Source organism: Chlorocebus sabaeus, chromosome 23 (assembly GCF_047675955.1).
Source record: "Chlorocebus sabaeus isolate Y175 chromosome 23, mChlSab1.0.hap1, whole genome shotgun sequence".
NCBI lineage: Eukaryota > Metazoa > Chordata > Mammalia > Primates > Cercopithecidae > Chlorocebus > Chlorocebus sabaeus.
In genome coordinates, this window is record NC_132926.1 from 20,546,772 (window position 1) to 20,571,731 (window position 24,960).

The 24,960-nt window shown below is 35.2% G+C and overlaps 1 long non-coding RNA gene across 1 annotated transcript in view; it reads right to left on the reverse strand.

Annotated features, from left to right (window-relative positions):
- Window positions 1–366: 366 nt before the first annotated feature.
- LOC140709910 (uncharacterized) overlaps window positions 367–24,960 on the reverse strand; it is a 66,062-nt gene continuing 41,468 nt past the window's right edge. Inside the window, exon 3 of the long non-coding RNA XR_012090691.1 lies at window positions 367–442. This is a non-coding gene — a long non-coding RNA (uncharacterized lncRNA). The remainder of the gene's footprint in view (window positions 443–24,960) is intronic.

Consider the following 24,960-nt stretch of genomic DNA (forward strand, 5'->3'; position numbering starts at 1 on the left):
TTGCGATTTCATTCACTTCTAGAAGTTGAGAAGGAAGTGGAAGCACAGTGCTAGAAACTCATACTCACTTTCTTTGTCTTCCTAATTATATAGTCACCCAAGAGTAACACTTCTCTTCAAAAATAAGGTAGTTCAGAATCTTAGACATTTTTCCAAATAACATGCTTAGAGGTCTACTGCCAATTCAACAACAAATGATTGGAGATGGAAACTGTCAGTCAACTAAAGAGATATGTTTGAGTAAGAAAAAGTGTCTAATGCACATCATAAATACCAATTCACTTTTGCAATGTTACCTGTATGGAGACTTACTCCTCCTCCTCCTCCTCCTCCTCCTCCTCCTCCTCCTCCTCCTCCTCCTCCTCTTTCATCTTCATCTTTGTCTTCTCCTGCTTCTGCTTCTTTTCTTGTTGTTGTTTCAGGGAGAAATCGTTTTGTGTTTCTACATACCATACAGAACATATGTTTGAGTACGTTAGTAGCATATTTATGGAAACCAGAGTACTTTTTCTACTTCTCTGTCTCTACATTTTGGAACTCTTCACTAGTTGTGTAATTCTCATAGCCTCATTGTTAAGTGAACCCCTCTTATCACCTGTGTCGAAGGATGTTTACATTTGGCTCTATAGTTTTGTACAACAGTTATGTAAGTAAACAGCTCCAAAATTCCATCAAGGATGCTCTTTCTCTCATTTGCAAATATTTTGTCTCACATAGCCTCAGCAAGGAGAGTAACTTTTAAACTGGAGAATAAATTTAAATGTCTCAAGTTCCTTTGTTCTCACCCTTACATAATGCACCAAATCCATTCAGTGTTTCTGGAGACATAAATGGTTAACTTCGTGGTCAAGAAAAAAGTATCTCTTCTTTATATCATTCTAAAAAGAAATAAACAATTTTTCTGTGTATGAATGTACATTTTGGACATCCATTAATATATTCTATGAGTTGACAGTATAGGTTTCTGTCTAATGAACAAAAATCAATTTAAGTCATCAATAATGTTTTTTCAAGATTTTATTGAAATGCTTCTAAGTTTAGAACTTTGATCATTTCATTTTCCTGTTGAACCCCAGTGGATAAAGTTAGCATATCTTGTTTCTCACTCAGCTTAAATATGCTTGCCCTTCAGAAGAGTAGGTAGTGAAGATTAACTTGATAGCCCTGTAGTATGGTACAGTAAAGTGGACACTTTTTCTACATCTCTTGAGATCAAATGAGGGCAGATGATGGAGATAGGGGCTAAATTTTCAGGCTTGGGTGGGCAGAAAGTTGGCAGAGAGATTTTCATTCAACACAAACACAATGAAAGAAAAGTCTGGGTGGTGTTATAACAGGCCAGTTTCAGGCAAATGTGGCTCAGCTAAGTATTGAGCTGAGACAAATACTTAACCAACTAATATCTGATGTTTCACCTGAAAAGCAGGTATAATAGCCATCTCAAATGTTTTCTTATGAGGTCTAAATTATATAACTTAGCTAAAGTGCTTAGCACAGTTTCTGGCACACGATAAATATTCCATAAAACATTTTAGACCTTAACTGATAATGTATATTCTTTTAAATTATAATTAAAAACCTCTCTGAGACTCAGTTTCTAAATTTATAGATTGAAGTTAATACTTTGTATTTATCTTAAGGTTAGAAATCAGTAATTCGAGGAAAGTATCACTGTAGGTGCCATTACTGGAGACGCAGTTAGAATACACGATTACTACCAGGCTACCTGAATCTCTATGTACATAAACATAATATGCTAATGTTGCAGTTTGTGAATTATGTGTAACTTTCTTTCTCTATTTCTTCTTTCAGTACTAATTATTAGGTCTATTACTGCAGAAATTAAACAAGAACATTTTTCCCTATATATCAGTTCACACCTTCATTATGGATAAAGTAAAAAGTTTTTACTGAACAATTTCAAATACTTGATAGGTCAAGTAGTAGTGCTTAGGTATCTAGTGAAATACAACTTCCCTTCTTGAGTCCTGACTCTAACTATAAATTGTGACTGCATTCCAAACTAAGAGAAGCACATTTCTACCTCCAAAGTATTGAAGCCATGCTGATTAGGACCATTTTGATTATTATTATTATTTTTTATTATTATACTTTAAGTTCTAGGGTGCATGTGCACAACGTGAAAGTTTGTTACATATGTATACATGTGTCATGTTGCTGTGCTGCACCCATTAACTCGTCATTTACATTAGGTATATCTCCTAATGCTATCCCTCCCCTCTCCCCGCTCCCCACAATAGGCCCTGGTGTGTGATTCTCCCCTTCCTGTGTCCAAGTGATCTCATTGTTCAATTCCCACCTATGAGTGAGAACATGCGGTGTTTGGTTTTCTGTTCTTGCGATAGTTTGCTGAGAATGATGGTTTCCAGCTGCATCCATGTCCCTGCAAAGGACACGAACTCATCCTTTTTTATGGCTGCACAGTATTCCGTACCATAAATAATTATTCACATGAGAGGATTTTTCTGACTGCAATCATGTTTTAATTTCTCCTGCTGGGTTTAATATTTGTAAATGCTTCAAAGGTTAACCAGGCTTCCTTTCTCATCGGGAAGTATTACTTGACTATCTCCTGTCTGCTTTACTTAGGATATCAGCCTGAGAAACAGTTGCAGCACTTAAACTATTTATGAGGCTATGATCACTAGGATGGGGTGGGGCTGGGAATATGTTTTTGGAGATGCAGAATCTGGGTTTTCTTAGTAGTATAAGACTGTTAGTTCCATGAGGGCCAGGAGTATTCAGAGAAAACAGATGGTTTTTAAAAGTCATACAGAAGATTGAATCTTGAAGTGCAAAATAGATTCTGGGCTGAAGTGTAAAAATTAGAGGGACTTATTGGGAGACAATTCTCTGTGTGTATCTTGCATTTCTGCACATCCTGTGAACATAGACTTTGCCTACCTTTATTCCAGATTACCTTTTCAAGTCTTTCTCTGTAATAAACAGCCTTGGAAGATAGAGGTAGTGTCTCTCTCCTGAAGAAAGACCAGATTTGCTCTTTTCATAGCCATGGAAGACAGAGACAGTGTTTCTCTCTGCAAGGGGCAGGTATGCTTACTTCTCATAGTAAAAGAGGTGGGTTTCCTAAATTGAGGATTTTTCTCCTGTAAAGCACCCAATTTCATCTGTAGATGTCATTTGACCCTCTTCATGTTGCCCTGTGGGAATTGGGGTAAAGGTCACTGATATAAACATGATGTCATGCTGTTTGCTGTCCCATGAATAATAAAGCCCTTTGTCTCTGATCCAGAAGTCTTACATCTTCTTCCAGCAGTTATGAAACCTCAGGAAGAGAAAGTGTTAGCTTGCAAGTGGGGTAAAGTATTAGACATTGCATAGTTCTTGATACAATGTAGAAAGATAAAGTGATAAGAAGATAAAATAACTCAATAAGGGAAAAGTAAAAAATAGCCTGAGAATTCATTTCTTCCTGTTTAACAAAGACACACTTAGTGTTACCTCATTTATTCATATAGTGAGCACCCTCTCTGTGACAGATATTATTCCAGTTACCAGGAATACAGTTCTGACTATGACTGGCAATTTCCGTCTTCTCTTGGTACTGAGCAGAAACAGGAACAAATATGTGAATGTGTGTGTGTGTTTGTATAAATTCCAGATGGTTATATATACTATGAAGCTAAATAAAAAGGATAGTGAAATAAGCTAACACTTCTTTATTTATAATAGTCAAGGAAAGGCTTTATGAAGTGATAACATTTGGTATAAGGTCTTCAACGTAGAATATTTGGGAAATGACATATCAGATGACAAGGAAAAGGAGAGGGAGTGAAAAGAAGGGAGAGGGAGGGGAAAAGAAGAAAGAGGGGGAAGAGGAAAGGAAAGAGAGTAAAAGACAAAACAGCAATAGAAAAGACCTTAGGATTGAATACGTTTGGTTTTCTTTTCCAGAAAGAGAAAGAAAAGCAGTATGGCTGGGATATAATGGGTGAGAAAAAAATGGATACTTAATGAATTTAGCCATTTGTACCGGCACAAAATCATACTGAAAATTATAGACCACAATAAGGTAATCAAATGGGGTAGCTGCTTTCTCTTTAACTTTATGAATTGGTTCACTTTCCTCATTATTTTTAAAAGTCTTAAAGTTTATTGATGCCATGAGTATTGTGAAAGTAAGGAATACATTTGCACTGGCAAATACAGGTGTATGGATTTCTAGAACAGAATGAGAAAAAAATACCTGTACTTAGAAACTTTTGAAATAGAACTAAATATTATTATAACTAATAACACTGTTCTTATTACTACTAAAACATAGATACTTCTGATACTAATAAAATAAAATAGAAATATAAGGAAAAACAGAAGGAGGAGGCAGAAGACAAGAAGAAAAACAAACAAACAAAAAAACCCAACAAAATATTGAGAGACTCATCCTCCAAGAACTGAGCTCAATGCTTTACACACTTTTTCTAAACTTCAAAGGTGCTCAGAAAAATGCTGTGGTGCTCCTTTCAGAGACAGAAATGCATGCTCACAGAAGAGAAGTCCTTTGCTTGGGATTTCCCAGCTAGCCAATGCCGGGGCCAAGAGTTGAACCTTGGAATTACCCAGCTCCTGAACCAGGATATTTGTGCAATATGCAGCCCATATTGTAATGAAGCATCTTTTTGCTACAGATGTTCCTTCACTTACGAAGCAGACGGCTTTGTCATCAGTTGATAGAGAATTGTAGTATTTCAAAGATTGTTAGGTTCAGTCACGGGACAAAATGATTGATGGTTTTTATCTGCATTGTTTGAAAAGTGTCGCTCTATACGTTGGCTGAAATACAGCACATAACATTTCTTTTTTCTTTTAGTGGGTGCCGTCAGACAACAGATGTATCATGTCTACACAACATGATGGGTAGAAGTGCCTAAATCAATCATGTAGCATGAGGATATAGCTGACCCATGCTTTATTCCAGGTGCTTCTAGACTTTTGTCTTTTGGAAGGAAAAGGATGAGTGTCTGGAAAATATCTTCAAAGAAAAAAGGATTGTTATTATTATCCCAAAGGAAATGTTTCATAAATGCACAAAATCAAAGGGAACACATAAAATTATCTGAAAAAGTAGGCTTTGATCTAATAGAATATCAAATACACAGGGATCTGAAATTTACTTCTTGGGTAATTGGAAACCAATTTGTTGTTGGTTTGCCAACCAACATGTTGACATGTTGTTACACTGGGAAAATATAACTAAAAGAGATTGGCTAAACAAGTGTTTCCATAACTGTGTTACAAAGAATGCACGTTTCTAGATAGTAACATTTTATGAAAATAAGTTGTCATAGTTTGAAAAACATCTAGCAAAATTTATTTATTTATTATAAGAATTGGTATTCTTTCTTAGTAACAGAACCCCATTTAGTTAGTTGGGGAAGGATTACAATCTTATACTATTTCTCAGCCTATACTGTATTTCTCAGCCTATACTGGGGAAGCCAATGAAATGTAAGTCTAATTTTGGATTCTACTATGAGAAAAGTCCTGTAAAACCGTTGTAAGTGAGCTTGGAGGGGCGTCCATTTTGCCACTTCCCTGTTTTATTTTTCTGTTTGGAAATTCTGTGTAATGATGGAACTCCATCAGCCCAGAGTTTTGTGACATTGGGTTGTTTTCAGGATAAAATCCACAAATTAGCATAACAAAACTTATAAATGAAGCTTTATTTTACTTTGTGATGCTACCATATGAGCCCTGGTGTACTGACATCTTCATTAGATGTTTGGTAGGAAAATAAAACAGTAATGGTTTAAGCCATTGTAGCCAGGTCTCTGCTACTTAACAGTAATGGGACATAATTCCAGATACATTTGCATATTCCACGTTTTTCTTAAAGGTTTTGCAGTTACATTTGATGATTAAAAATCCTGAAAAGTGTGGTCATAAATAACACCTACATAAATAAAATAACTATTAAGAAGTTGTCATGTGCTAGAGATTGCCCTAGATGCTGAGGATGTGGGAAGATGAAGAGTGATTGATTCTGACTATGTTATGGAAGGCTTTTCAGAAGATGCTCAATTAAGTTTTGAGGGGTGAATAGAAGTTTCTTAAATAGAGGGAAAAATGGAAATATAATACAGGTTGAAAGTGTAATAAAGGAAAAGAGATATAAATATCATGTTTCCCAAGAACTTCTGCATGCTTCATACAGCTGGAGAACAGAAGTGAATTTGTCTCGCGGGTGGATATGTTGTCCCGGGACAGAGTTACATATTTAGAGAGGTAGTCAAAGGCCAAATTGTGAAAGGCTTTTTATAGCAATCTAAGGAACACAGGCACTGTATGCTAGGCAACATGGTATTATTAAGCAGTTGTAGGCAAAGATAAACAGGATTATATTTGTGTTCTTGAATGACCTCCCGGCATCAACATGGAGGATGGATAAGGGACGTTGTCTGTGGGATTCAATAAACAAATATAAGAAATCCCAAACTACTACAGCAGTAACTTCTCTGACCGATTAATAAAAAATTTCTGTTGTTTATTCATGCAACAATGCCCATTCCATGAACATATCCAATATCAAAGGAAATTAAGAACATTCATTGTTATACCAAAAGAAAGCCCATTATTTGAGGAAATAATTTCCATGAATTAAAAATTTTAAAATACTCTCCCATTTTCCGATTTTATTTAAGAACAACCCTTATATACGTGCACAAAGATGCCGACACTTCTTTCATTTAATCGGATCTTCCCACTAACAGCAGCTTCCATGCTGAAGACAGTTTTTGTTTCTCTGCCACTTTGCAGACCTCTTAGTACCTCAGGATAAGAGCATAATCTATTCTTTTTTATAGATGAGGTCTCGCTCTGTCACACAGGTTGGAGTGCAGTGGCGCGATCTCGGCTCATTGCAACATCCGCCTCCCAGGTTCCAGCGATTCTCCTGCGTCAGTCTCCTGAGTAGCTGGGAGTATAGGTTCTCGCCACCATGCCTGGCTCATTTTTGTATTTTTAGTAGCGACAGGGTTTCACCATGTTGACCAGGATAGTCTCAATCTCGTGACCTCGTGATCCACCCGCCTCGGCCTCCCAAAGTGCTGGGATTACAGGCATGAGCCACCGCATCGGGCCAAGATCATAGTCTATTCTACGTAGTCAAGAAGTTGGCATTTTCCCAGGGCCCACTCTTCCTAGCATTTAGTAGCTGGTTAGGGACAGTACACAGTAACATTTATCAATATGGCCACTCGGGCATTGGGACTGAAGCCAAGGTCATTTCCATCAAAGTAGTACCATTTACACTAAAGTGCCAGTGGTTACGCATCAGTGAAAATCTGCATAGCCTTGATTTCAAAGGAAGTAATCATTTTTGGGGAAACAATAACAGCCTTAGGATCCTTTAGCATGTCTAATTTTTTTTTTAATAGTCCATATCTCTCTTCATTAGCTCCTGGCCCAACTTCCTACCACACTAAATTCCGAGGAGACTGTGAGCATTTGAACAATCCCCCATCTTCACTGTGGAACATTTACTTTGCAATCTTTTAAGAAGCGCTGTAAAATACTTCTGAGTGTGGTTCCAAGCTGGGGAATTAGATTTTATCAGGGTCTTCCTGTTGGGATGGTTGGAGGTAAACTGTCTTTTTCATTGTAAGGGTGGTTGTTGCTATCATTTATATCCTGGCTACAATTCTCATCACCTCTATTCTGCCAAGTAAATTTCTGAGAGAAATCAGTCAGCGTAGAAGGAATTCGTATTCAAGTACAACCATGTGGTTTTGACCACCATCTATATTTTTTTAGAAAGACTCTTGTCTCTGAAATTATTTCTCTAGGAATATTGTTTTCTTTCAAGCCCATGAAATGCCTCATTTCATGCTAAATAATATATCCAAGAACCACCACTCACAAGAATTTTTGGCAGAAAGCATCACCGTCTTCATCTGACCATGGCAGACACTGAGTAAACAGACTGGAGGGAAAAATCGAGTGATGGTTTTGCTTACCTGGTGAGCTTAATAAATACATATTTTAATTAGAAAATAACAAATGGGTATTTAGAAATATATTATTCTAAAATAAGCTGCTTATAGAAAAATATTTTTTTCTTATTTTTATTTGTACTTCAACTTGTTTCCAAAGAGAATTTGTAGAGGCTAGTGGTGCATATTACTACTATTATTATTCTATTCAAAGTTCTGATGGTCTCTTAGAGAGCAGATTCAACAGAAAAGAACATTACTGAATATAAATTTAATTTTACTCCAATTAAATTCAACTTGTTATTTTCAAAACAGCAATAGGATCAGTAAGAAAAGAGGCAGAAATAGATAGCTTATTTGTTAGGAAGATGGGTCAGGAAGCTCAGTCTTTGTTTTGCACATATGGAGATAAAAACACTGGAATAAAAATCGTGGAACTGAATCATTAAAACATCACAAAACAAATTTTTTTGAGAATTAAAGGCATTCTCTCATGTCTAGGAAACATACTGACTACCAGTTTATAAAAGTAATGCAAATCATAAAAATATCACAGATTCTGAAATAAATCAGTGTATGGAATGATGATTTTTAAAGAGCATTAAATGTAATGCCTATGCTTCACAGATGAGGAAACAAAAATACCAGAGAAGTCAAGTAACTTTTTCAGTGTCACACAGTAAGAGAAGATAAGTAGGGCTTTCTGAACCCTACTTCAAAATTTACTAGGTGATGTACTCTAAGGCAACTTATTCTAGGAGAAAGACCTATTTTAGGATTCCATTTTTCTCCCTTCTGCAAGGTCAATAGGTGACCATGTGAACCAGGACACACTTTCTGATTTTTTTTTTTTTTTTTGTAGAAAGTAAAATTATGATTTAAAAAAATTGTTTAGTTTTTTTTTATTATTATTTGAATAGCTTTTGGGGTAGCAAGTGGTGTTTGGTTACATGAATAAGTTCTTTAGTGGTGATTTCTGAGATTTTGGTGCACTCATCACTCAAGCAGTGTATGTGATACCCATTGTGTAGTCTTTTATCTCTGGCCATGATTTTGAAAAGAGTTCTAACAAAAAAACAGCAAAAGAAACATTTGAACCAGTGTCCAAGATCAAAGACTAAAAAGTCCTCTGTTTAGTAACTAAATGTAACATAATTCAAACCAGAATTTTTAAACCAGATAGAAGAATTTAGGTAGTTACTTCTCTTAAGGAAGAGAGACATGAGCACACATTTTTTTTCAAGTAGTAAAAAAGGCCTTTATTATATTCTGCTAAGATTTTACTGGTTAAAAGATTAAAGAATCTTCTTTAGGTTTCTAGAAATACTTAGTAACCCATTTCCGTAAGATCCCATTATATCACAGCAGGGTATGTGTTTCAGAACTCTTGGATATAAAAGTTTAGCTTAGAGAAAAAGAAAAGCCAGTCTACTGGAGGGAAAGTATTGACTTTTTAAGAAAAAGAAGTTTCACCTTTAGTGATTAAATTAATCAAACGGATATTTTTCACTTTCCTTCCATAACACACATTTTTAGAGGCCATTCAAACATAAGTTGCTCTCAGAATCATACTAATTGGCTCTCCGGTAATTCAAGAGATGACTTCTTGATGAAGAAGATAATGATAAGCTCACAAAGGAATATAAAAAGGAGCAGTCCTACTCATATTTTTTAAAGATATAAATAAGAAGTAGCACTTTAGAACAGAAGCTTGAGAAAGGTTCCTTAAAGAGATAGTAATGCTAATATACAATGTCACTTGTCTTCAGGGTAAAAATGAGGGAAACATCTAGAATTAAAACCTTGTAAATGGAAGAAGAATCTTAAATTATTAGTCCCTAGGATGAGGCTGCATGCTCCACCTAGCTCCCTAGTTATGGTTTGCCCAAAATATAACGTTTCTGTAATTGCTCATATTCCTATCCATCTATATGGAAAAGAAAGGCCATTTTCTACTGCTATGCTGCAAAAGAAATTTTTAAAATTTATAGAGCATAGAAGTAGCAACATTTCTGGAATCCATGAGCCTGAAAACCTCAGTTGGTTGCCTCATCTGCCTACTTTTTTTTTTTTTTTTTTTTTTTTTGCCATAGGACCTCAATTTATCTGGATATTGGCTTGCAAATGGTTCAGAAAAGAAAATGGAGGCTGACAATTGGGATCGGTCTCACACCCTTCGGTACCCGGGGATTAGGAATGAATGTATGATTCAATACTGAAGAGAGACATGCAGGAAAATCTATCTATGTGGCTTTACCCACAAGAAACATGAAATAGTAGGAACATCCTTCTTTTTCACTTACAATGGGCATATGCCAATATGGTACCAAGAAACTGATGAACATATCTTGCAAACATAAGTAACAACTGCCAATATCCTAAGGAGAACACAGGACAAAAGGACTGAGCATCTGGGTTCATGATAATATTGCTGATTTGCTATATGAACTCTAAAATCAAGCTGAAGCTTGTGTCCAATTTTCTGTAGGTATCTTGAATATCTTTGAATCTTACAGGCAAAGGCACTTACTGCTTTTGATTCTGATCTTTTTCTTTTTTCAAGGATGTTTGTATAACAAAAGAGTTTGAAAAATACAGATAGTGTCTCATTCTGGACCCAACGGCTGCTTTGTTTACTGTTCAGTGTGGTAAAGATAATGTTTACTTCCAAAAAAAAAAAACTTTAGGCAAGATTACTGTCCATTAAAGACTTGTTTTCTAAGCTTCGAGTTTCTCTCCCATAATGCAACCAACTTCATGTAAGGGCATTGTCTGAATCAGTGTTCAGTTAAAATCAACAAAAAAACTGATCTAGTAGAGTAAAATCTTAGTGTCTTCACCGTTATTGGCACTGGGTTTCCTGTTGTATGAGGTAATACATTTCCTCAGACCCTCTTTGAATGGCATGTTCTGTTATTTATGGATAAAAACATTTTATCTGAATATCATCACAATACTATTTATTTTTTGAAGAAAAGAGAAGATAATCTCTAGGTATATATTTCATGTTAGAGTCAGAAGCAGTATGTACTGAAATTGTAAGAGGTGGACACTTCCGAGACTTTAGAAAACTATTTTATACATTTGTCTCAATGTTCTCTTGTTGAAGGGGGGCAGTAAATCTGCCCTAAGTAAGGACTATGCCTTGCATATAATACATGTGGTCACTTGGTATTTTATTTCTTTAAAACTCATAAAATTTTATATGAATACTCTCAAAAAAGCAGCTTACAAGTGCTTATATAACTAACATTTATATCACAACATTTTAACTCTAATACCAGGTACTACAATTGACAGATTTCTTGAATACTACAATAAACACTTTTTAAATTTAATTAGTATTCTGAGGCTAGAACTGCAAAGAGATAAAGTCTTAGGCACAGCTGTAGAATTTTTTTTTTTTAGATGACTCAAATAATGTGACCCAAAAATAAAAAAAAAGAGCTAGAATTTTTCCTTCTTCTTTTCTTCTTTATTTTTTGGTTGGTATTCTAAGAAGGCACAGTATGGACTATCTTTAATGAATCTTTTGTGAAGTAATCATCAATAAACAAAAATACTGTTAAAACATGTTTACCAGTTTTTTTTTTTTTTTTTTTTTTTTTAATCTTTAGCATGTGGAGGAGAACACATGGAAACTAGAATGTGAGGTGGTGACAGACAGGAAGGTGGGAGAGCTACGTTGAGGTGTGGGCTGGTGGGATTGATGGTGACCAGGGATGCAGGGCAATTAGGGAGGGTTAGAGATCCATATAGATAAGCTGACCAGAAGCTGGGTGACCAACAGTGGGAGTGCTGGGAGGAGATGGGCAAAGACAGAAAGGAGGCCTTCACAGTTCCATTTTGGTTATACTGAGCAAGTAAGTAACTGCATTTAGAATAAAATGGAACCTCTAAAAGCAAAAGAAGTTATTAATAGACAAAGAAAATATAATAATGAAAATAAGCATGAGGTATTGGATTGAAATTGGAGGTTTCACTATGGACTCATGATTTTATAATATACATATTCAACAAACATTTATAGTTGTATATGCATTCATATACATATATATCCAAGCTCTGTCCACTGAAAGGGCCTAGAAGCAAAGATACCCCTATAACAATGAGCATGTCAAGGGTCATAATCTTAGTCTCTAAATGTTGTCCTCACTAAAAGGAGCCGGAGCTTCTTGGAGAAATGACTGATTCCAGGACAACGGCACGAAAAGCATGATTGCACATTCTATTGCACCTGACATTAAGGCAATGTTCAGTGAATGTTGGGGACATGTCAAAAGTATATAGAAGCCAGTTTGAATGGGATGATTTGGGCATTAAAAGAAATAATGGCAACAATGTATTGCAACCCTAATGAATAAAATAGAAGCTCATCACTTTATACTGCCATCATAAATGAGTTATTAGAATTACATATTATATTTAGTCTATTATATATATGAAAATAAACAAATGTAGAGATATAATTTCTATTTACAATGGAATGCCAATGGATTTTAAAGGAATAATGGGAATAAGAGAATTGCTACTTGGCAGCCATCAGAGATAATGGTTGGTTAAAGCAGGTACTGTCAGTGGATATGAAAGCCATTTAGTGGTGATTTGCTGAGGAATAAATTTATGGCATGATTGTGAAATACTGCCCTACAATATACTAATAATTCAAATGGAAAAATGGTGATTGTAAGGTGTAAGAACTCAGTAGACCCTGTGTCTCCAAGTGGTTAAAGTTAAAATCTCCAGGGGAAGGATTGGTCTATATCATGTGTCTTCTGAGATGACGCATCAAGAAATATGCCACATCATTTCCGTGGAACTCACTCCTGCCAAAAATGCATGACCTTAGTCAGGACATGAAGAAGCATTAGATGGATCCACGTTGAGGGTCATCCTCCAGAATGTAGGGCATGTCCCCTTTAAACTTGTCAATGACACGTAAGACAGAAAGACACTGAGGAGCTCATTCAGGATGAAAGAATCTGTTGCAACAATTAATTAATGTAACTTGCTTTTCTGGATAGAGCCAAAACCAACAAGATAAAGCTCTCATTATTAAATCTGTTGACAAAATTTGAATGGGAACTTAGGTTCAAATGGTAATTTTGTACCAATTTTTATTTTCTGATCTGGAGGGTTATAGGATAGTTATTGAAGAAAGTGTTATTTGTGGAACATACATACTGTACTGTTTGGGGTGAGGGAACAATGTGTCTACATTTTATTCATGAAAAGTTCACAGGCCGGGCGCCGTGGCTCAAGCCTGTAATCCCAGCACTTTGGGAGGCCGAGACGGGCGGATCACGAGGTCAGGAGATCGAGACCATCCTGGCTAACACGGTGAAACCCCGTCTCTACTAAAAAATACAAAAATCTAGCCGGGCGAGGTGGCAGGCGCCTGTAGTCCCAGCTACTCGGGAGGCTGAGGCAGGAGAATGGCGTAAACCTGGGAGGCGGAGCTTGCAGTGAGCTGAGATTCGGCCATTGCACTCCAGCCCGGGCGACAGAGCAAGACTCCCTCTCAAAAAAAAAAAAAAAAAAGAAAAGAAAAGTTCACAAAAAATGAAATATATGTCTATATATTTTCAGAGAAAAAAACAGATTGGAAAATGCAACAAATGTGGTAACCATTGAAAGCAATACTATCATTTTCGTTTAGATTTAAGTTGCATACTCAATGTATCATTGATTAGTCCAACAAATGCCGAGATTCTCCCTGGCTTGCTCCACTGTTTCAGATACAGTGTTTACAGAGGAGAACAAGTCAAACAAGGACACTTCCCACAAATATCTGCTCTGTAGTGGAATTCACATAACTATGCTGAAGTCTGTGCTCCTTTTCCTGAAGTAATTAATTCATTAGAACACTATTTTCATGTATGTTATTTGCAGATATTCCAGTGTCCTTGTGAAAGAAAGCAAAGGATTCTGAGAAAGAAATGATAATATTCAACAACAACAACAACAAAAACATATTCACTGAGGCCTCTTCTTTATTGCATGCATATTCTATTTCCACATTTCTGTGGTCCTGAGTTCAGGAAGTATTGCATATTACCAAAATTATGAATAGAGACTTTAAAAAACCTATTCCATATACCTTCACAAGTGTGATCTCATTTGCCAGAACTGACAGCCATCTTATAGTTACTGCTTTCTCAAATAATAAATAGTGCATTGTTTTGTTCCATCTCACAGTTTTTTTAAATTTCAAAGTTCAGTAGCGTATTGAATAAATGAATAAAGACCAAAATCCTTATAAATTGTGGTGGTGGCCCCCAATGGAAACATCATTTTTGAAGTGCTTAAATGAGAACAATAAAGAGGGTGATATCCACAATACATTAACACATTCTTTACAAGTTTTATTTTTTTAAATAATAAAACTTTTTAGTTGACTTCATTTTATTTTTTACATTATAATATATATGCCAGATATGTAGATTTCCAAAACCACAAACACAAATATTAAAACTTCTAAGAATATTTTCAGTTCCACTGAGGATTTATATTTTCTTTTGTTTTATGAAGTTGCAATACATTTTGGTAACTGGGAATTGACAAAGGGCTAATAATAGTTATCTTGGTTCTACTGTTTATACATAATCTGCTTTATTTCTGCACACATGTTAGATATTTGGAATATCTGTATATATGAAAGGTATAATTTAACCTGGAATATATTTGTTGAATGACTAAACAATCTTGAGTGCAATGACATTATACCCATTAAACATAAATCAAATGAAATGCAGTCCCTCAACAGAAAACTAATTCTAGTAATAAATAAATAATAATTCAATAATAATAAATTGATATAACCATGCACAGGGAGTATAGAATATTTTTAAAGTATATCTGCCTCCCATTAAGGAAGTACCATGGATAGCTTTCTGAGGAAGACTTTGAAGGTTGAAAAGAAGCTTGTCAGACCAAATATTTTAAAAATGAAAATTCTCAAAAGATACTACACCATGGGAAAAATAATAGAATGTGATAATATATTCACTACTGCCTCAGTACAGTGTGTGTGTGTGCGCGCGTGCACGCGCGTGCGCTTGCACACAAGACAGAGAGAGAGAGAAAGAGAAAAGAAAGAAAGAGAGATGAGTAGGGACTGCTGATAAAGTCAAAAATGGAGAAGGTTATGGGGATCAGATCAAGAGGAAATTCAAATGTTTGAATTTCATTCTAGAAAATAACAGAAAATGGAGAGCTGGTGAGGAGTTTTGGATGGAAGAATCATATGGTCATAAAAAAGAAAATGAAAGAAAGTATGAGCAACTGGATAGTATAGAGAATAAAATGCTTTTGGATAATAGGAAATTTATAGGTTGTTGTTATACAATGACTATTTTGCACATAAAATTATATTTGGTTTATAGTTGCTATCAATAAGTTAGGATCCCATTTTTTGTGAGATCATTTTTGCTACTTCAGAGGGCAGGCATCTGAACAGTGATGGGGGGAGACAATATATTCTACTGTTCATAGGTTTGGGATGCTATCATCTGGATAGAAACTTCACTGTCACTATGTTTCTGGACCTGTGCAAAATAATCTCTTCGCCCATTTGACACATTTCTCAAGGGCAGCATATAGGGTGTGAAGGTGTATGTGTGTATGTATTTATTGTACTTAGATTTTATCCATTCCTAGTCCATTCTCTGCATGGTGGCCAAAGTGACTTTGCAAAAACTCAAATCAGATTATATAGTTCTTCTACTTAGCAATCTCCAGTAAATCTCTATTGCAGGTAGAATAAAATTTGAATTTCTTTGCATGACCTACAGGGCTATATACAATCTATACATTGCTTACTTCTCCAATCTCATTTCAAACCCTCCCCATGTCACTCACTAATTTCCAAACATTTTGGCCTTTTGTCAGTTTCTAGAATAACCTGTGTTCTCCACTGACATATGGGCCTTTGAACTTACTGATTCTTCTATAACAAAATATCCTTCCCGTTAGCAGGGTAGCTCTTTTGTATACTTCACACAATAGACTTACTGTCACTGAATTCAGAAAAGCATTCCATATGGTTTACCCTAATACCACATTGTTCTGCTCTCCATGGCCACCGTGAGACTAACTGCTGAAGCAAGGTAGAAACAGTTGGCACAATGGGATGCCCACCGGGTTTGGACTCAAATCTGTAGTGCAAATTCCAGATGTACAACACACAAGCTGTGAATGCTTGGATAAATTTCTTTAATCTCTTAGCCTCATTCATTCTATTTTACATTCCCAGATGAATTCATTTATTCAGGCACTATCCTAGACACTGGGGATTAAGCGGTGAACAAGACAGACAATTCCCCTGCATTTATGATGCTTTGATTAATGTTGATGGATGCAGATTGTCGACGTACATTACAATTTCAAGGAATGATGAGTGATATGACTAGGATGAAGCTTCTTTTCCATAGTTTGATCAAGAGAGATCTTTCTTAGAAAATGGGACATTAGCAAAGTGGAAAATAGTATTTTCCACTTTATGCTATTGTGCAAGCTGAAATTAGTGACGGAAAGAACATCAAAAAGTATCAGCCTAGGAATAATATTGCCATGATCCAGGATAACATTTGTAGACCCTGAAACCTATTTTATGTGGTTGCTGTTCTGGGAAGTAAGTGAGGTGTAGGGTGTGGTGCAGCATAGTGCAAGAAGCCTAATAAGTACTCGATAAATGTTTCCTTCCCTACTGTTCACATCTCCTATTCTACTCTGGGACAGTAATGAGAACTGGGAAATACATAAAATCACAATGGTGGTGACCAGTATTGTTACTTTTTGCCATCTCATATTCTCTCACATTCTGTCTCTTTGCATATAAATGTGGCAAGTTCTATGTCTCACCGAAATATAACACGCTAGGAAAAAGTTATTTCTTTATAAATTCTTGATCACATTTCTCAATAGCACTATCATAGGTATTTATAACAATTAGAATTTCCCAGTAATTAATGGAAAGCAAAACAGTACAAAGGGGATTTAATTTAGTTCAACCTTACGGAGAGTTTCTGATTCATCATTTGATTTGATAGCTGGGTTACCTTTGTTTAAATCACCTCATCGTTTGAAAATTAGTTTCCTCGTTTTTAAGATAGAAAAAGAATTTAAATCATAAAGTTAACATGTAGAGTATGCTTACCATCTCCCAGTTATTGTGTTTAGCATATTGCATATGCTAATATATCTATTCCTCACAGCTACCCTCTGGTACATTGGCACTATTATTGTTCTCATTGTATGGATGTGGACCCTGATGTGCAGAAACTTAAGTCAATTGCCCAAGGTCGCATTGCTGGTAAGTGTCAGAACCAATATTTGAAACCATCCTACATAATACATGAGTAAAAATTAAATGTTTGTTGTTGTAAGCTGTTGATATTTTGGAGTTATTTGTTACCAAGACACATCTTCGTTTATTTTTGACTGGAGCTTTTAATATATTTATGCATTATGACCTTAGAGAGGAAGCTACAATGCAAACATTTTCCCAGTGTATTTTATTTAACATATTTAATGTAACAATCTATATGTATAGACAGTATTTTAGAAACTTTATAAGTAGTAACTTTAATTCTTATATCATTACTCTGAGGTACGTACTATTAATGTTTCCACGTAACAGCTAAGGAAATGGAGGCACAGTGGATAAGCAACTTGTCCAAGATCAAATAGTTATTATGTGGCAGAACAAGGAGTTTAAGGAACTTGAGTATGTGCTCTTGACCCTCATGTTATAATGCCTTCCTTGTACTTGATAACATATTCCGTAAGTCATGGATCAACTACTTTTGAGATTCATGCGGCAATCTCTGAATGTTAGAAATATGGATCTCTTCAGTCGAGGAGGATCTCAGACAAAGTGAGTCTCTGAAACACTATTGTGAGTTATATAGATACCCTTTAGACTCTATTTATTCTTTCCTTGAGTGAGGAGGATACAGTATGCATCTTATTCTTCAAAATGAATCTTGAATATGACCTGCAGTCTGTCCAATGTATTGGGTGTTGTGTAGTCAAAACATTTAGACGACTTAAATTTTGAATGAAAGCTATTGATATTTTGTTGGAATACAGGTGCAGCTTTTAACTCTTGTTTCTGAAACTATTCCATTAACATTCAATAAATTTGTCTGGCATTAAGATACAGAAATCAAATTTACTTTTCCTAAGCTTACTTACTTTGAAAGTTTACCATTATTGGTTTGTTTTTAGAACATAATCTATTGGCAAATTATGTGTATTAGCAGTTTTACTATGACACACTGAATAGGAAAACTTTACATTTTTGTGATTCTGAACAAATAATTCGAAGCTTTATGCAATTTATGAAAGGTAAAGGAAAGCACTGTGCTTTAGCAAGACAAGACATGCATTTTAAAAATAGTCTTAATTCTGATTTTTATCCCACAGGGTCATTCTATAGTTTTCATATACTTGATGGGAAATTGAGTTAGTATCATAGGATTGATGATGAAAAAGAAGCATTATTGGGATTCTGTCCCATATTGCACTCTACACCAAAGCAAGTATATAAAAAAAGGGAAACATGTTTGCCCTCCATGAAACACCTTTCAACATCATTTCACATGGCTTTTCCTTAATGGGTATTTGTCAAATATCTCAGGAGAAAGAAGACTAAGTGTGACTCTGAAAGTATGAACATATTTTTAAAAGTTTTAAACCACAAGTTTCTCCAAAAATGATAATTACTGACTTTGCAGAAAAGCCAATGATAGTGGTATGGAACACTCTTAGACTCAGGGTTACTTACAGATTTAACTGTATCGGTTCTTTACTGAGAATCATATTAGCTTGCTCATCCCACTCTACCACCCCACTGCAAATACACCTGCTGCCCATTCTGCTATTATGATAAATGGTTTCTACAGATATCTAAGTGCTATTTCTATACTTAGGTGTGAAACCAACATCTTTAGATTGGGTTTGATTCTAGACCTAAGGGCATGAGTGCCATCTGCTGAATTATTGCTTATGCTTCCTATATCTCTCCTAGATTAAAATTTAGGAACTTTGAAACCTGGAATAAGATCATAGGGTACTTCAGTGTTCCATAAAACTCAAAGTTATAATAAATCACTGACATCTTTTCAGTTGTACTCTTAAGCCATTAAAAGTCTTATTTAACAGTCGTTTCATTAAATTTTGCATTTTGCATGGTATTTTTACATGGTATTCTCAGACTATTTATAAATAACTCTAAGTTATATGTAAGTAAACAATATGCCAAGGAATCTTATAAGAAATCACTTATTTTAATTTTGTTGTTGTTTTGCCTGTTTTTAAGTCACGGTTGCTTTTTCGAATGATAGATACAACATATACTCAAAACCTCAAACAGTGAAAAGTTTACAATCCTAAAATATGGGAGGAAAATGTAATGATAATCTCACTTTTCAACTATGTCTGACATTAATATTTTCTGTCTTTAGTTTTGTTGTCAATAGGAAAATAAATAACTATTCACACAAATAATCTCTTTTCCTTTTCATAAATGCCTTAAAATAATGAGTCCTTTTGGAAATACAGAAAAGGTTTAGTAAACAATGTGCTAATCTGGCTCTGAAGTTAATCCGATATCTCATAAACTAGATGAAATTAGATTTCCGGTTTGTAGCAATTTGACAATATATTTTATTTAATTAATATTTTTATAATGTCTCTGAATTTTCAGCACACTATTAGAACTGCAGTCTTTCAAACATGTTAGTGACTATCATTTGAATGACGGATTGATAATTTTTCAAGTATATGAATTTATTTGATTAAAAAGTGTTTCCATTTAACTTTTCTTTCAAATGGTATTTTCAATTCAGTTTCACAGATAAAGTCCAACTGCATGCCAGGGCAGATACAAATTACTGGGTATAAAACATTGTCTTCTTTTCTATAAGCCTGTAATATTGTAGATGGGGCAAGATATATGTAGACAAAGCGCTAAAATAATATGAAATTGCTTAGATTCAGTGAAAAATAAATAAGCAAAACACAAACCTGGTTGCTCCCTTTATCTGCAGCATTGCCTGCTGTGTATTGCTGAGATTAGGAATGAAAATTTTCTTGTTTAGAGTCAGTGATAATCTCAAAAGAAGAGCCATTATTCACATAATTTGTAATTCTATGGCTCCGTATGTCACACTTGATTCCTACATGAGAAAAAAAAATAGGAAAAGAAAATACAATTTTGCAATACAGACGTTGGTTACTATTAAAGGTCTGAAGCTGAATTTAAGACACGTGGATGAAAATGAAGGAAGGATGCAAGTACATTACAGTTAAGAACCCACCTACATGTACACCACTGCATATTCTGGGCCTACTGTCAGTGTAGGTGCTCAAAAATGTCTGCTGAATGAGTGAATGAGTGAGGTTTGTAATTTATTTCAACACTAAAAAAAAAAAAAATGGATATACAACATTCATGTATATTATTTGTATTGAGCTGATGAAATTTTACCCTACAAGTGTGTGTTCCTAGAGAATATGAGTGTTCTCCATGCCTACAGACATAGCTAAAGGTCAACCCAAGAGTCAATGACTATTTACCTGAAGGTTTCAGAACTTGGATTTTTTTTAAGTGAAAAGATGACTTAAATGCTGTTTCGTATTATGGATGTATATATTTTTCCAGTTTTAACTAGTTTTAAACGAAATAATTTTTCCCAAGAAAGTCACCATGTGGGGAGGAAGCGGGTGGGATGAATTCAGCAACTGAACCAAATTGACGCTTCCTAATATATGTGCTAATATTTCTTGAGGACAACTTTTCCAGCTCTAATTCTTTTTGTCACAGCAGACTTAAAGGATTTTTTAAATTTTAAAATGTATTATTACAATATCTAAATAACTCAAATAATCCCCTTTGTTATTGCTATCACTTGCTATTTCTGCTATGGTTAAATTAATTTTTAAGCATGAGAAGAAAAAAATACAAAATTATAATGTTAAGTTCATATAGTTAAGAAAACCTGCACAGAATTTTCTTTTTAATAATTTTTCCCTGAAGTGAATTTTAAATATTATTTTATCTAAAAGTTTTTTCACACTACACACACTTCACCTTACAATTTCCTTATGTTTGACCAAGACCATGTTAGTAATCAAGAGATTCTTTTAAAAAAGATGAGTTTTATTGAAAAAAAGGAAAGCTAAATTCTGAATTGAAAATAATATCTAATAGTAAACAGTTGGTAGTAAATGATGTCAGAATTCTGAACTGCATTTAACTATTCCTATAACTTAGGGAATGACACTTCCTCCCTCTGAACTTCAGTTTCCTGATCAATAATTCTATTGAACTAGAAATGATCTATAAATATTTTCTATCTCTTACGTCTAATAGCCCTAACAGTTCACTTAAACCAAACAACCTTCCTGACTTTAAATCGCATTACATCAATTTTAGCTCTTGCCACCCTTTCCCACCCTCCAAACTTTAAGTCAGAATTAATTACTCCCACAGCACACTGATAATACCTCTGTAATAGCACGTATGGTTGCCTGCCTTGTTTAGCAAGTTGTTTGCTTCACAGCAGCTACTTAGGACCACAGAGACTGTGTACTGTAGGCACAGTTTCATGAATTACCATGGAGAGAGCAACACTATGAAAGATCCCTGTGGGAAGCTGGCTAAGTACAGTCACACACAGCCTGAATTTTCAAGTGGTTTTCTACCATAGAGCGTAAGTTGCTGGAGGATAAAAAGATTCTTCTATTTATCTTGAAGATAACACAAAGACTAGCAAAATGTTTTCTGCATAGTGGGCTTTCACTCAATAAGTACATATGTACGTGATGAATAAATAATTGAGTGATAAGTGAAATGCATAATCTTTTATGTGGCAATTAATTCCTACTAAAATTTAAAGTGGCTAACAAACTCATGCATCAGGTTTGATTGCTGAAATAATGTGTTTTTGAAAACAAGTTTTATGAATTTGTGCCCTCTTCCAGTAAATGCATGCAGTTAAACACAGATGGGAGGGTGAGAAAGAAAAGGAAAAAGAAAAGAAAAGAAAACAAAAAGAAAAAGAAAAGAAAAGAGAGAAAGGGAAAGAAAGAAAGAAAGAAAGAAAGAAAGAAAGAAAGAAAGAAAGAAAGAAAGAAAGAAAGAAAGAAAGAAAGAAAGAAAGAGAGAAAGAGAGAGAGAGAGAAAGGAAGGAGGGAAGGAAGGAAGGAAGGAAGGAAGGAAGGAAGGAAGGAAGGAAGGAAGGAAGGAAGGAAGGGAAAGAAAGAAAAAGAAAGAAAGAAGGAAGGAAGGAAAGAAAGAAAGAAAAAGAAAGAAAGAAAGAATAAAAGAAAGAAAGAAAGAATAAAAGAAAGAAAGAAAAGAAAGTCATGAAATCTGAAACAGCAATGCTGTTGTTTTTCTCAGAATGTCATTTACCGTTGTTTGATTTTCTCTTTCCTGTTTTGGATGTTTTTGGTGAAAGACTGATTGAAACAGGGTAATACTCTATTGTAATTTCCTTTGTAGTCTTTTAAAGTGTAAAAAAATTTCCTGTTACTGAGAAAACATTTTGAAAGAAGAATATCCTTTAAGCTAAAACACATCTTGCAAAAATGAAATTTTGAGATTATGGGAGCTGATACCCAAATCAATGATAAATTGTTCAGTTTAAAATTAATGCAGCCAACTTAATTTTAAAATAATTGCCTAAATCTGGAAATAGAATATTGTAAGTATTCAGACAGGTATTCCGGGTTGTTGCTGCTATTAGAGTCCTTGATCATGGTAGTTTTCTAAAATAAATCTAAGCTGTATATAGCTGAATTTATCTACTGATAAAAAAAAAAACTCTTGCACTAATAGCATTCACTCAACATATGTCTATATATTCCTACTATGTGTAAGGCAGTGCTCTAGGTGCTAGTTAGTACCAGTGAAACAGCAGCCCCAAATCTCTGCCCTCAACGAGCTTTCATCCTAGTGGAAGGCAATCAAACAAATGATATAAAAATTATATTCCACGTTGTAAAGTGTTAAGTGCTAGAAAGAAAAATAAAGCCAGATGTGGGGATAGAAACTGCAGATAATGAGGTGAGATTTTAAATAAAGTGATCACATCTAAGTCCTTCCCGAGAAGATGACATCTGAGCAACATCTTGAGGTAAGTGAGGAAGTCCTGTGGGGGGCTTGGCGTGGTGGCTCACGCCTGCAGTTCCAGCACTTTGGGAGGCAGAGGCAGGCAGATAACTTGAAGTCCGTAGTTCAAGATCAACCTGGCCAACATGTGGAAACACTGTCTGTACCAAAAATGCAAAAAATTAGCCAGTCGTGGTGACAGGCGCCTGTAATCCCTACTGGGGAAGCTGAGGTGCAGAACTGCTTGAACCCGGGAAGCAGAGGTTCCAGTGAGCCAAAATTGCCAGTGTACCGTATCAGCCTGAGTGACAGAGCAAGACTGTAAAAAAAAAAAAGAAAAAGAAAGAAAGAGGAAGGAAGGAAGGAAGGAAAGAAGGAAGGAAGGAAGGAAGGAGGGAAGGAAGGAAGAAGGAAAGAAAGGAAGGAAGGAGGAAGGAAGGAAGGAAGGAAGGAAGGAAGGAAGGAAGGAAGGAAGGAAGGAAGGAAGGAAGGAAGAGAGAAATTTCCATTGAGGTTTGAGGGGTGTTCCAGGTAGAAGGAACAGCATGGGCAATGTTCTAATACACATTGAGGAATGAGAGACTCAGATTTTTTCAAATAAGGAATTAAAAAAATATTTCTCAAGATTCTCACACGTTACACAAATATGAATGACATATATATCCCTATGTCTCCAAATGTTGTATTGGAATGCCACAGGAACATAGAACATTTACTTTCTAACTACACCCATCAGTTAAGCAACAAAGCTGGAATTAAGCCCACAGAACCTAGGTTGGAGACAAAGCCTTGTAAATTTGAATAGGACCAACAGGTTTTTTGTTTTAAAACTCCCTCCATTCATATGCATAAAATAAAATCTCATGGTATTTGACCTACATAGAATCCAACCACAGACATCAGATTTGATTCTGTATTTTTTCTTGACGCTGTTCCAAATGTAGTATCTCTGCTTGAAAAATAAGGCAGACTGTTGTGATGTTATCCCTATAATACAAGCAAGCAAAAAATCCATTAAGTCTGAGTTGTCAAGATAACTTAGCCAAGTCCTTGCCTTGGCAGTTGTTATGCTGTCTATAAAATGAACAAACCTAGGTTTTTGTTCACTCCTGTCTCTTTTCGTTATAACATCTGGTAAAGAATGAACTATATATGTCTAATCTAAGTTAGTAAATATCCCTAAAGAGGCTCCAGGTTCCCAGATCACCCTGTTCTGTTACGATGAGATATAGAGCCTCCTTACACCCTCTCAGGGAAACCCCCTTTCTTGGTAATTTTGGACTGCATCCCCCTCTACTTTTCCCTTAGTCCCTTCAGACTCTGATTCTTCAGGTAAGCATTGAAATTTACCCTTTGAAAAGTCATTCACAATGAAACGATGAAGAAGTGCTTCAAATAGTATCTCTTCTAAGGACTTACATGGTTTAAAGAGGTCAAAGCTCAAAGTTGGAATTAAAATTTCTTGGATATTAGGGAACAGTTTCAGGAGAAGTTTGCAGCGTAGAAGCTTTATTCTAGCCAGCTATGAGGCAAGCTAGCTTCACCACCTGTTATATTTTCTACCTTAGACTCTTAACAAAAGCCAACTCTCTGGACAAAAGCAACACAAAATCACATATTTACAGTAAGACAGGAGGAAAAAGTTCAAGAAGTCTATTGTATGGCATGGTGACTATAGTTAATACCAATATATTGTATTATTGAAAAATGTTAGGAGAATAGATGTGAAGTGTTCTCACCATAAAAGTGATTAACTGTGTGAGATAATACATATGCTAATTAGCTAGATTTCATCATTCCACACTGTATGTATACTTCAAAACATCATGTTGTTCATGTAACTACATACAATTTTATATGTCAATTTTA